The sequence below is a fragment of the Ursus maritimus genome, unplaced genomic scaffold (genome assembly GCF_017311325.1).
Source record: "Ursus maritimus isolate PB19 unplaced genomic scaffold, ASM1731132v1 scaffold_18, whole genome shotgun sequence".
Taxonomy (NCBI): domain Eukaryota; kingdom Metazoa; phylum Chordata; class Mammalia; order Carnivora; family Ursidae; genus Ursus; species Ursus maritimus.
In genome coordinates, this window is record NW_024424230.1 from 13,228,813 (window position 1) to 13,243,498 (window position 14,686).

Here is a 14,686-nt window from a genome sequence, read left to right on the forward strand (position 1 = left end):
TTTGTTTGTTTGTTTTAGCTTTACTGGGGTCAGCTTCATTAACACACCACTACGTGATAACGGAGAGAGAGGGAAAGAACAGGCAGATGTAACCCTTCCGAATTTCTGTGTTATCCACACAAGTCAAAAATCTTTCTGCTTCTTTTCTCCCCAAATACAAACCCGAAATAAAAAATTAATTTATCAGAACTACACACTCTCTTAGGGAACCAAATTCTAATAGTTCCAAATTTAAGAACCAATTATCATTTTTCAATCTCAACCCAACATTTGATACTGCTAACCACACACCCTTTCTGGAAAAGCTCTTCTCATTTCACTTGCATGACCTTTTCCTCACCCAGCCTCTTCCAACACTCTTTGATTCTTTCCTCCTAGGTTTCTTTCTTTTTTATTCTTCATCTCCTCCTCCCCACTCCACAGTTAAGTGTTTCTCACAGATCTCTGCGTTGCCAGTGTCTTTCCTTTCTCTCTTTACCTTGCCCTCCTTAGAAACTGTTTTACTACTCCCTGAACAGCTCTCTCGAACCTACCACAAGCATCTCCTGCCTCCTGGGCTACCCTACAGGATTTCCAGTGCGAAACTCAACCTGCATCTTTCTCCCTAGACCAGCACTTCCTCCTGATCTATTTTTGTTAATGGCTCTTTCATTTTCTCCGTTGTCCCAGCGATTAAAGAAGTCATCTTTAAAGTTTTATTTCTCTGTGTTTTACTTCTCTGATGGTCCACTGCTGACCTCTACCCTTTCTTTTTATTTGAGATGAGAATCAGATTAGTTATTGCATTATTCTAATTATTTTTTAAACTGACCAAGCCTAAATGTTGATGAGTAAGTACAATGCCTAGACCACACACACACACACACACCTTAAAAATAAATCCAATTCAATCCAATTAGTATTTTAAGGAAATTGTTGTGTGACCCAACTGTTGAATTTTATAATAAAAAAGGCTAAGCTTTATTTTTTAATTTTTTTCTAAGATTTAATTTCTTTATTTGAGAGAGAGAGAGAGCACACTCATGCACAAGCAGGAGAGGGACAAGCAGGCAAAGAAGGACAAGCAGACTCCGTGCTCAGGAGCCCTAAGCAGGGCTGGTCTCAAGACCTTGTCCTCACAACCTGAGCCGAAATCAAGTCAAATGCTTAACCAACTGAGCCACCCAGGTGCCCCTAAGCTTTGTTTTAAATAGCAACATAAAGTTTATTCTAAACAGAAAGGTGACAACGGGCCTACCTGACAGGTTAAAAGTGTTACTCTGATTTTTCTTTTACAATAGCAATTTTCTTGAATGGCAAAGTGTAGACCTAACAGTATTTTAAATTAAACAAAACAAAACCTTAAGAATTAACTGCTAAACCTGAATAATCACTTTTAATTTGCTTTATACTTTACAATGTGATTCATTAGGCCTTCTTAAAACAAAGAGTGCTTATCCTTTATTCTGACTAAAGCATCCATGATCTATACTACACGAGCTAGAATTACAGGTTCCATTATTCCTAGTTCAAGAGGTCTTCAAAGCATGGCTGGAAGACCCTGGAAGAGGCCACTCAGACCCTTTCAAGAGAATTCCCAAGGTCAAAACTACTTTTGTAAGAATACTAAGGTGCCATTTGCCTTTTCCCAGTCTCCTTTTCTCTCAGGTGTCCAGTGGAGATTTCCACATGGTCTTTGTGATTACACACCTGACCGGATGCAGAAACAGGAGATATCCAATTATCTTCTAGTAAGCCAGACATGAAAAGATTTGCAAAAATATAAAACAATGACACTCTTCTACCTACTTTTGTTTTCTAAAATAGTTACTTTTCATAAAAAATGTATATGCTAACAAGAATGGGTTTATTATTTTTCTAAATATATATTAAAATACTCGGTTTAAGTTTTTAATGTTGTAAATATCAATAGATTTAATCCACATAAATAAAACCTGCTTGGGGTCCTCAATTTTTGAGAGACTAAAGGAGTCTTAAAATACAGTTGCCAGATAAAATACAGAAGATAAACAACTTTTATTTTTTTTAGTGTAAAGTATGTCCCAAATATTGCATGGGATATACTTATACCAAAAAAAAATTTGTTGTTGTTTTTCTCAAATTCAAATTTAACTGGGTGCTTTTCTGTCCTTCTAAATCTGCCAATTCTATCCTGAAATAGATTAAACTGCTGTTCTAGTCCAAACAAAAACAGTATCCTACTTTCTAGATATGATTCCTCATTTGGTAGAACTGGCCACAGTTTAAAAATATGCACACAATTAAACTGAACTTAGAAAAAAAAGGTTCCTCTAGGAAGGAAAAAGACCTACCAGACATTATTCAACACAATAGAGTGGAGATGAAATGATTACAACTCCAAGACTTACTCAAGAGAGCAAATGAGAGTGCTGGCTTTTGGAAAAGTATTTGTCAATAATATGGTGGGGGTGGGGGAGGGTATATTCATCTTTGCAAACAAATTTACTAGAACCACACCAGCCCTGACAACAAAGGAATGCATTAAATTGAATGAGTAAAGGCAGTTGAAGAAACAAACAAAAATAAAACTCTTAACAAATACCCTCCATAGTCCTATGTATATATACAATTGAATTTTAAAATGGCCACAGGCTCTAAATATAAGGAAGAGCGATTATTCTTTGCATCGATTCAATGATAAAAATACTACCAGACCTTATAATAAAGAGAATTGTCCTTAGTCCCAGAACAAGGAGTCTGTGCTGTCCAGTAAGACAGCAACAGCCCTCAGTGACTACGGAGCACCTGAAATGGGGCTGGTCCAAATTGAGATATTCTCTACGTACTTAATACAAAAAAGAATGCAAACTCATTAATAATTTTTTAGAACAGACAGCAATTTTGATTCATAGCATTAAATAAGATATATCATCGAAACTAATTTCAGCTATTTCTCCTTACTTTCTCTAATGTGGCTGCCAGAAATTTAAAATTATGTGTCTCACATTACATTTTCATGGAGAAGCATCTTCTCCATACTAAGAGTAAGCAGATTTCTAGAATTCTTTACCCAAATGACACCAAACCTGTTTTCAGGGCTTGTGTGGGCTTCTTCCCCACACCCATAGGCCCTCATCCATAGGCCCTAGGCGTGGACAGAACTGGGGACAGCGCGTCCACAGTCCTTGGTGTGAGGGATGGAGCTAGAGACAGAAAGAGAAGACATTTGGGCCACTGGGCCGTATCTCCCCATGCTGTCATTATCCAGTGTGGAATCCTAAGGGGTCTGAGGATTCTAAACTTGAATCTATGCTTGCAAGTCATTGATCTGTTAAGGTAGGAGGAGAGAACATATTTTATTTAATAGTTTATTAGCTTAATTGTAACTTAAATATGTAGATATATGGCATGAGGCCTCCATTTAGACTCTTGCCCTACACCTGTACATTTTAAGGGTCGATTCTGATTTATAAGTTTCTTAAATTTCTTTCCTTCCTTCTCATCACATTCCCTACATCCCTCATATTCCTTCCTGTGCAGCCCATCCCCCAAATTCTTCCCAGAAAAGAACACAGTGTTCAGCAGACTTGTTTAGCAAACAAAGCATGAATTGTTTCTGAGAACTCAAGTTCTTGGTCTGAACACATTAAAATTCATTTGTTTTGGAAACTCTAACCCTTACCCTTCTTAGAGTTCCACTTTTTCTTTACAGATGTGGAAAGCAGTCAGATTACAGGCATCTGCCAATTCAAAAATCCCTTCAGAGAAAGATAACCTAGAATCTACTACTCTCAGGTCTTAAAATGGGGAAGAGATACCTAGAGGCAATGTTTAAGTTAAAAGAGAGATAAGAAATCAAAATGGAGAGTGGATGACCTTTCCTCCCTTTACCTTCATTCAAAAAGAATGCAGAGGAGGGAGCAAGGGGATGACATAGTGTTAGGGAAGAAAAGACTAGAAATCTCTGTATCTCCTGCAAAATAGGACTTTAAGCTCTGTCATGCTAATAGGTGAACCCTATAAATTATCAAATGTACACAAACCCAGATTCCAAAATAAAACTGGCTGGCTTTGGAAAAATACATATTTGGTAAAGTATTTTAAATAATTTTATTTTAAACTACTATTATACTTCCTTTTTTTTTTTTACTATTACAGTTCTTAAATGCTAAAATTAAGTCCTTAAAATGAAGTTACATTATATTCACTCATACAGATAATTCCTCACAGCTCTTCAATATAGGCGTATAGAACAGAATCAAAACATCACAAAATTTCAGATTAACTAAAATTACTCTAATGATGATTGTAACAACTATAATGGTCGGGTTAGCAGTTAATAAGGAATGACTCTTCCTGATGTTTTAGAAACTAAAAGGACAGGAAACTGTAGTTTGTTTTTAAAAACACCTGTTATACGTACATACACACAGTGCCAAGGCTAAAAAAAGTTACCTAAAGTGGATATGTCGTCTTCATTTCTCAGTTACCTAAAGTGAGAATAAAGTGGCCTTTGAAGTCATTTTCTCTCATTTCTCAAGCTCACAGATAAAGGAGGCTCAGAGAAATTACATGTCACGGACAACCTGAATATACTGACTTTCAGCATCAGTGCTACTTCTCATCTCTCCTGCTCTTCTTTTATTACATCTTATTAGAGATGTTATTTTTAAAGATTTTATTTATTTATTTGACACAGAGAAAGCCAGTGAGAGAGACAGCCAGCGAGAGAGGGAACACAAGCAGGGGGAGTGGGAGAGGAAGAAGCAGGCTCCCAGCAGAGGAGCCTGATGCGCGGCTCGATCCCAGAACGCAGGGATCACGCCCTGAGCCGAAGGCAGATGCTTAACGACTGAGCCACCCAGGCGCCCCTTATTAGAGACTTCAATATAAATAGGTCCAGTTACTAATAATCCTAAGTCACGGGTCAAAGAGTGGTCTCAGAGCAGAGTATGGAAAGCATTCTTTTTTCAGCCTTACTTCCCCCTACAGAGGGTGGCGCACTGTCCGCAATGGAGGGCGACGAATACTCTGAACACGACGGGCAATTCCATTTAAAGCAATTCAGGCACACCTAGGGCTCACAAACTACCCAACAACCTGCAAAGCCTGACTTCACTCTGCAGAGCACTCAATCTACTTTAAGGAAAGAGCTATAACTCATGTCCGTTTGTTCTATAATGGAGCTCAAAGTAGGGCAAAAAAATCAAGTTAACATTTATCCGGAGTCTAACAGAGTAATCTTAGTTAATTCTTAAAGTTACAGGTGCAGTATTATAATACTACATTTAGCCAATGGTAATGGGCATTGTGGGCTTTTAGAACTCAGGTCTCACTTAACACAAAGTTCCATGGTACACTTTCGTTTTTTAATACTAAATGTCAGAGAAAAGTGCAGCCAGGGGCACCTGGGTGGCTCAGCTGGTTAAGCCTCCAACTCTTGATTTCTGCTCAGGTCATGATCTCAGGGTCGTGGCATCCAGCCTGCATCCGGCTCTATGCTCAGCTCCCTGACCAACCCCCCCCCCACCTTGTGCACTCTCTCTAAAATAGATAAGTCTTAAAAAAAAAAAAAAAGACAAGTGCAATCAACTAAATACTTGATCATCTACAAAGATAGAAAACTCTAATTGTGTTCACAAAGAAAAACTGAAGTCCCTTCCAAACTAGGTATCCTAAGGACCATATAACAAAGTGCGGGATTGCCTGGGAAGGGTGGGGGCCTTGAAATGATGGAAGGTCACAAGCAGAAAGATGGTAGAGTGGAGCTGACACTATCACTGCTTTGCCAAATTGATGATACTTCTTTCATTTGCATCTCCTTCTGTATTTACACTATAAAATCAAAAGTACCGTAACAACGATACTGTAGCTAGATACTATAGCTGTATTAATGTTCTTAGTTCCTTTCTTTCTCCAACTTCACACCACCACTAACAACAAAGTAGGACCAGCACCTATTTTGAAACTGCTCCTGAGGGAATCGAGCAATCACTATGTCCCTGCCCTCACCTAGCTTCCATCTTAATCCAGACAGCGTGCTGTCTGACATATTACAGTCTACACTCAGCTTCAAATGGACTGTTTTCTTTAGTCACTAAAATTTCCAGGTATTATCTTCCAAGTGACTCCCTCTTCAAAAGGGAAGGGTACTTAGTTTCTTAAATTAACCTGAAAGGTTAAAATGCATCGCATGCCTGCATCCAATGTCCCTACCTTTATTAGACAGATATGTAGGTCTTTCAATGGATCAACCACAGCTCTATTAGCTTATTTCATTCTGGCCTCTGAAAAGCTACCTGGGAGCAAGTGCTCCTTACAAAAGGAAGTGGAGCCATGTTTCCCAAGGGCAAGAAGGAAAAAGCCAATGTTCCCTGATATCAAAGTTGGGAAAAATAAACAAATATAAATGCTGATTTTTATTAACTTCCCCCCCTGCCCCGGGGGGCTTGTTTTGTCACGATCCTAGACGCTCTTCATCTTTCTCCTTTCTCAGCATGTATTCACTCAATCTACCCACACTCAAAACGCAATGGACAAAGTTCTTTAAGGATATTTAGGAAACAAAACCAAATAAATAGTATGATGATTATTTGGAGACATAATAATTAGCTTTAGATCCATCTAAATCTTTAGTAATTTTTCTTTCAGGAACTAAGGATAGGTTAGGAAAATTTGACCATAAAATAAAATAACAGTATGACAGAGGTACTCCTGTTCTTAAACCTATTCAAATGTGATTAAACGGGAGTTACACATTACACTCATTAAGAGGAAACCATACTTCTTTTACTCAATGATTCTAACAGAGAGAAATCAATATAATTTTCTGGAGTTATTACTCACTACAAGTGGGTCAATTAGAAAAAGATTCCCTGGTGATTGGATTTCCGTTTCATAGTAACAGTCCATGTTTCACTTGTTTTTTCCCTGTGGGGGAACACGCTAATACACTTTGGAAATTATTAGGCTCCAATATTAAGTAATGAAGGACCTGCTCGAGGGCTGGAGTTGTAAGCCTAGCTCTGGGCTTAGTCTCCTGCTTTCCATTAATTATGAAAAGCAGGCTCCCTAATGGCTCAGAGTGGCTGTACCTTAGTGGAGAGCTGCCAGGCTGTCAGTGCTCTGTAATAGTCACTATATTAGCTTTTAAAAGGATTGCTTTTATTTGATTACCAAAATAATACATGCTCATTTTAACAAGCTGAACTATAGAAGCATGTAAAGAACACATTAACAGTCTCTCCTACTTCCTCCCAAATCCCATCCCCCTCGAGATAACCTGTGTCAAGTTTGGTATACAGGCTTCCAAAGCTTTTCCTCCCTATAGAACCCATACCGCATAAATAGAGGAGATAACCTCCCTCCCCTATTTTTTGAATGGGATTATACCACACACATTTTATCTATAGCTTGTTTTCTCATCTACTACACACAAATCATCTTTCTGAGACAGTAGGTAAAAGTCTAACTCACTCTTCTGACAGCTGCATAATACACAGAGTATGAATGTACCACAACTGATTCCAGCCCTCCGCTGACTGACATTAGGAGTATTCCCAGTTGTTTTTTGCTATTAGGAATATTCAGCATATCCATTTGTGCATCAGTGCTTTCACTTTGCAGTATTTATGAGTGCCTGATGACTTACCCATAATTCTGAAATCCAACAGCCTCTGAAGTTAAAAAATTTTCACTGATTCATGTGGTGACAAAAGCTAATCTGAACTGATGTGAATATTCTGATATGAATTTGTTCTCTTTAGAAATATAAACGTGTCTGCTTATGGAGACCCAAAGCCTGCGAGAGGTGCTTTACAATATATATGTCTATATTATTAATAATCTGAAACTCTCTGAAATCTGAGGCACAAATGCCTCAAGAGTTTTGGGTCAAGGATTGCGAACCTGTATTTCTAAAAGTATAACTGACGGGTCCAAGAATACGTACAATTTAAATTTTAATACGTACGGCAAAATTACCAAAAAGTTGTAGAAATTCATACTCCCAATCACCCATGTTGGAAAGGGTTCCTTCCCATGCTTCCTTCACTAGCATTTAATGTTGGCATCCTTTCCACTGTTGCTAATCTGATGGGCAAAAAACAGTATCTTTTTCTGAAGTTCATCTTCTTTGGAATACACATTCATATCCTTTGCCTGTTTTTCTATTGGGTTATTTGTCTTTAACTTATTAATTTGTAGGAGCTCCCTGAATATTAACTGCCACACCCAGTGTCATATGCTGCTATGTGTCACATGACACTCCTAGCCTCCTGTTTCATTTTCCCCCACTCTGTTAATGATGACTTCAGCCACAAACTAATCTTTTTTATTTGCTCAAATTTGGCAATCTTTTCTTTGATGGAGTCTATATTTTTCACCTTGATCTTGGGAAGGTCCTCTTACCTCACGCCAAAGTGGTACAAAAGTTCTCCCATACAGCCTAATATTCATGTATTTTTATTTTGTACATTCAGATCTTTATTTCACCTGACATTTACTTCTTACAGGTGATGCTTGGTAGAGATTTTTTTTTTTTGTCTAGTAGTTAATTATGCCAACACCATTTATTAAATAAATCACCGTTTTCAATATTCATTCAATTTAATATTCATTCAATTTCATATACTAGGGGAATAGTGAACAAAAAGAGAAAGCCTACTACTGCTCAAGTAAAACAGACTAAGAAAAAAGCGTAGGTAAAAAACAAGCTACATTTACTATTTATTTCTCTTTTTATCCCCAAGATAATTTATAAAATCAAATGCCTGCTTTCTTGTTCTTCCTAAGAGCCCACCTTGCAGTTTGGAGTCCATAAAACACTTTGATTAAACAATTCATTTGACAGAGTAACTTGTCTCTTTTATCTGTAGAAGGACAAACCTTGGAAAGAGTATCAAAGTACTTTTAAAAACCGTGTATTGAATGCACGTTCTCTCGAGAAGCATTAGTTAAACTGTGAGTGAAAGAGATGTCAGTCAGCAACTTCTTAATTTATCCTCCTTGCATGTTAAATTCTGACTCTTCTAGCGCAGACCTTCACTGTTCGTGAACTTCGTCCTACAGCCATGTTTAAATATTTTTGCCCTAATCCAGGTATGACATAGCACAACCAATGCTATAGTATTTATGTCAGAAAGCAAGACAATTTGCAAAAGACTTAAAAGGCTCTCTTTCCTGGATACAGAAGGAAAGAAAGAGTATCTTTTGCCCCATGTTCCTCTCGGACGTGTCTGCGGCTGCGGTGGCATTTGAGAAATATTTGAGTCACTGGGCCTGTTTCAGAATTGCTGGGAACACCTCCTCTTCAGAAACCATGACTCAGCTCCTTTTAGCTCTCACACCCCCAAACTCTACTGCCCTGGGAATGAACTCTTATTGGTGACTTCTCTGCTTCTTGGTGCAGTGATTTTTCCTGTTGTCCCTTTAGGACAAAGTCCACCAGCCTCGCACCCAGTGAACACCTGCCAGGGTCTTCTGGGAGTTTCAGCATGCATACAAATGTACAAATGCTAACGTGGCACACAACCAGCTTCTCGACACTTGAGCCAAAATACACAGAAACCATTCCATCTTAATCCTAATCACCACTAATGACTCTTAGTACAAGCAAAACAGGCGTATCACCTTTTCATATGACTAGAAAACAAAAATAAACACATGCATAGCTTGGATAAAACTCTCTTTGAGAATAATTTTCTTAAGAATTGCCGCAGAACAGAGGAAAGCTACAACTCACAGACATAATTTTTCCAAAATAATAATCAAGGAAATCGAGAACACTCCATATTGGCAACAATTACAATGGACATATTGCTGGGATGCAAATGAAAGCATTTCCTAAAGAGAGACATTTCTATTTTAATCCTCTTTTAAAATGATTCAAATAGGAGGCACTTACTGGTTACTTACTTTGTGCCAGACCTAGGCTAAGTTAACCCTATGTATACAACAGCCAATAAGACAGAGCTCCAACCCACGGAGGGGTGGGGGGGCGGGTAGGGAGATGTGAGGGGCAGGCTCCCATGAACCAAGTAAGTACATTATATAGAAAACCACTCCAGGGACGCCTGGGTGGCTCAGTTGGTTAAGCGTCTGCCTTCGGCTCAGGTCATGATCCCAGGGTCCCGGGATCGAGTTCCACATCGGGCTCCTTGCTCAGCAGGAGACTTCTTCTCCCTCTGCCTGCACACCCCCTCTTGTGTTCTCTCTCTCTCTGACAAATAAATAAAATCTTTAAAAAAAGAAAAAGAAAACCACTCCAAATCATAAGAGGGTAATCATGTGGAAAGAGCAGTCACTAGATCCACAGTAATCTACAGTAACCCTGCACTAACTTCACGAAAGTAATGAGTCACAAACGGCATAAATCTGCTGTGTTCTGACTTTTTTTTTTTTTTATGAACTGGCAATATAATGATCGAAAAGACAAACAAGAGGTATGTTATTATGTTACAGTTAAACATACCTTCCTTATGAAATGGTTTCTTTATTCAACTTATCCATGACTACCTTTTCTTATTTTCTTACCAACAGATCTGCCCACAGCCAATTCAATTGCAACATCATTCAAGAGATGTTTAATATTAACCACCATACTAGCAGGACAAAGAACAAAAATGTAAAAAGCAGAAAACAGATTGCTATTTCCGGTCCTCTTCTCAGAGGAAAGAAAAAGAGAAGGTCCACAAAGTATACTTGGATAAAATCCCAGTTGAGTCATATAAGGATATATAAAAATGAAAACCAGATAACATCTCTATCAAAGATATCGGATTATCAAAGGAGAAAGTGAATGTAAGCTAAGGTCAGAGAGAATAATTATATCATGAAAATGTGCTTAGACATGAGTAGTTTAAGCTCACATCACGCCTACGAATAAACCAAGCACACCTGATAGTTAGTAGAAAAAAATCCAATACCCAAAAGTGTACTAGATACAATAAAAGTCTGAACCATCCGTTCGGTAAACACTGTCTGAGTTCTTCTTATGCACAAAGGTGTGTGAAGCCTACAAAAGAGAAGTACATATGGTTTTCACCCTCCGGGAATTTAAAAATAGTTTGGGGGCAAAGCTGCTATAATACAAAGCACAAGATGAAAACTTACTGGAAAAAAACAAAACAAAACCATGAGTACTTACAGAAGAGAAAACTCACTGTATTCGGAGGGACACAAGAGTTTAATGGGGAGATGGGGATTAGAGAAGAGGACATTCAAGGAGAATAGGGTGGCGGGACTGTTTCTCAAATTTAGCATGCGTTGTTAAAAATGCAGTTCCCTAGGTCTCATCACCAGAGGTTCTGACTCCGCAGGGATGGCAGGAAAAAAGATTTCTCTGTTTCCTGTGAATACCCCATGCACCCCATGTGATCCTGACGTAAAAATCATATTTTGAGAAACACTGATTTGGAGGGCAAAAACTACAGGGTATACTTGGGAAGCATTAAGCAAATGATAGCATTAAGCAGAAAGAACTGTGGTCTTAAAGGGCGTGTGAAGACTAAGCACAGGGCGCCTCAAATTCCAGATGAAGACACTGCTATTTACCAATGAAAAACTCTGAATAAATAAGTGAAACAGACTATGCGAGGATGCATGGCTTTGTGTGAATCATGCAAATCACAGAGCATCTCTGTGCTTCAGATGTGCTTGACACACACACACACACACACACACACACACACACACACACCCCTACCTCTCCATGTGGGGTGAAAGGTGCATTCTGACAGAAATCTTCTAATTGGAAAAAAACTGTGTGGAAAGTCAGACTTTCCCTAAGGTTGTCTTGTTAATTACACGTCCCAAAGACAGCACCCGGGAGGGATGGGTGTGCCCTCCTCCAGAGAAGCCACTGTGAAATATCCTGCCAACGCTGGCACCATCCGCCCAACCCACCCGTGGGAAACGACAGCAGGCGTGGGACTCCTCCCATTCACAGCTCGGTTACTATGGAGAGCATGGTGAATGACATCACAACTCCAGGCACTCTCAGGACAACAACTCTCCTGGATTTTTCATTTTCAAAAGTGACACGTGTGTGTGGTCAGAAGGAGCTCCAGAGTGAGCTGAGGCTGTTTGACCTGAGGCAGAGGAGAGAGGGAGAAAGAGGCATTACTGGGTTTCCCTCAGTGTTCTTGCACTGGCAACCAAAGGGGTTTTTTTCAGAAGTCATCATGTTCCCAAGTCGTGATGACACTTCACCATTAGAAACCACAAAATAAGCATCATTGGTTGGGCTCTCCCTGCATGCTTATTCGCTGTCCCCTAAGAGCTATATGCAGAGTTGAAAAGTTGGTTACCACTCAGAAGAACAAATACTTACAAATACTGCGTTCAACACGAACCGCTTGCAGTTAAGTTAAAGCTTGGAAAGCACAGCAAAGAGCTCAACTAGAACAAATGGAAGAATGGAATGGGCCAGAATACAATAGCCTCACTGGAATCAAGCCAAGACTTCTGAAGATCCCTCCTCTTTCTTTTTATTTAAGCGGGGAAAAAAAGGTTAAACATCTTAAAGGATCCCAAGAAGTCAATAGGGCAGACTGTAATTTAATACAGTCTAGTCGATAAAGAAATCTTTTGTGTTTTTCTGAGCTCCCTCTTCTTCATGCACCATGTGAGGGAAGAAGAAAATCAGCTATTATTTTCAGAAATGAGGTCGGGAGCCCACACCAAGGGGAAGACCAAAGGCTACACAATCTCAGCGCCCCAAGCACCAAGTAAAGGCTTTCCTTTGATCAGGGAAGGAAAATGGGAATCGTGTGAAATAGAAAGCTTCCCAAGAGGATCAAAATTCCATGTGAAAAGCAAAGCTGTATTATAAAGGAACTTCCAGTGTTGGGAAGAGTTAACTGAAAGAAGGGCATTCCACCCAGTCTGCGAAATTCCCTATACACTTGGCAGGCCTCACCAGACCCCAGTAGTGGAAATTCCTTCCCAGGGTTATTCACCCCTGAGCTGCACTTGTGCTAAGTGTTCGTTAACACCTCGGCCATACCCTTCTGCAGCACTTAGCTCTTGTTCACTTGTAATATTTTTTTATATGGCAGAGCATCTTCACAGACGCTGAAACTGGGCTAAGTACTGCAGTTCTAAGTCTGGCAAATGAGCTGCAAAAATATTTTCGCATGCTGCTCCTGATTCCACTGCTAATGAATCATCACTATTCCCATTAAAAGTGAGTTTTCAGAAATTACTGATAAAAACAAAATATTAAAATCTTTCTTTAAAAACCTGGAAATGTGACCTTTTGGTAGGGGTAAGTAATTAACATAACTTTGTAGCTCTGGAATGCCAAGATCCCCAAAAGAACAGAGTGGGAAATAAGGTCATTTGTTTTCACTCCATGGGGATTAAAAATGTAGAAAATTGAGCTTTCTAAGAAGAAGGTACTTGATAAATTCCAGGCATAATTATGAGTTTCTCAACGCTCATTTCTTCATAGCTTTCATTCTACTCCACCCACACACCTGCACACCCAACTCAACTTCATTCCTTCTCGCCACTGTTCTCCCATTTGAAAAATCTCTGCTTCACCCCCATCGCTCTTATTCCTCTCAGCGAAAACACATGTCACATTTAAACAGAGATCAAGGGCGCATGGGTAGCTCAGTCGTTAAGCATCTGCCTTCGGCTCAGGGCGTGATCCCAGATTCCTGGGATCAAGCCCCGCATCGGGCTCCCTGCTCCGCTGGGAGCCTGCTTCTTCCTCTCCCACTCCCCCTGCTTGTGTTCCCTCTCTCGCTGGCTCTCTCTGTCAAATAAATAAATAAAATCTTTAAAAAAAAAAAAAAAAGAGATCAAATCACTTCTTTGTTCCAAGTCATTAACTCATGCTCTCCTTGACCCGAAGGTAATTGTAATCTTTACCTTATTTTAGGTTATATTATGCCCATTTTATACCATAGCCTATAAGACACAATGACAAGCTTACTCCTAAGTTCCTTGAAATTGATCTCCACGTGCTATATAACGTAACATGATTAATCTACAATCATTCTAAATGACTTCTGTCCCCTTAAAATAGTCACCTCAAGCACTAAATACACCAAATGGTGCCACTGTTCAAAGCATTTTTTGGATGCTCTTTTCTGAAAGTTTAGGATCACATTTCTTTGATTATCCTTGGTTGTGGGAAAACTAACAATTCAATTCAACAAATATTAAGGGACTTGCCACGTACATATTATATCTAATGGCTAAATATGGGAGGGGCATCAGAGAGGGAAGACAAAGATAAGGAAACTCCACCTCTGTTCTCAAGGACTTCATATAGATGGTTGAAGTTTTCAAATGTTTGTTATAAAAGGTATACTTAGTATATGCATTAAGTAGAGAGAAAGCTAACAATTCAGAAGATGAAAAGGTCACACGGAAATGGGAACTAACTAAAAGCTTCAAGAAATAAAGGTCATTACAAATGTGTTTTGAAGGGGAAGAGGATTCACTGGGTTGAGCCTGTGTCTGGCAGGTGAAAAGCAGAAGAGGAGGGACATTCCTTGCAAGGTGAATGTGAAGTATGTTTAGAGAATGGTGAATAGACTTGCAGTTTTTTTTTTTTTTCTTAAAGAAGTCCAATATTATACTGTTTAAAATCTAGTGTTTCCTTTTCCAACTTCAAATCCCTTCTTATGAATCTCTTCCTTTGTAATCTTTTCTGAATCACCTCACAATGCAGGTTGTCCTCTCGTCTTACCTTCAACCAAAGAGAAACATC

At 39.1% G+C, this 14,686-nt stretch overlaps 1 protein-coding gene across 1 annotated transcript in view; it reads right to left on the reverse strand.

Annotated features, from left to right (window-relative positions):
• The window catches only part of PHLPP1 (PH domain and leucine rich repeat protein phosphatase 1), a 206,022-nt gene that overhangs the window by 54,639 nt on the left and 136,697 nt on the right, over positions 1-14,686 (reverse strand). The window lies entirely within an intron of this gene.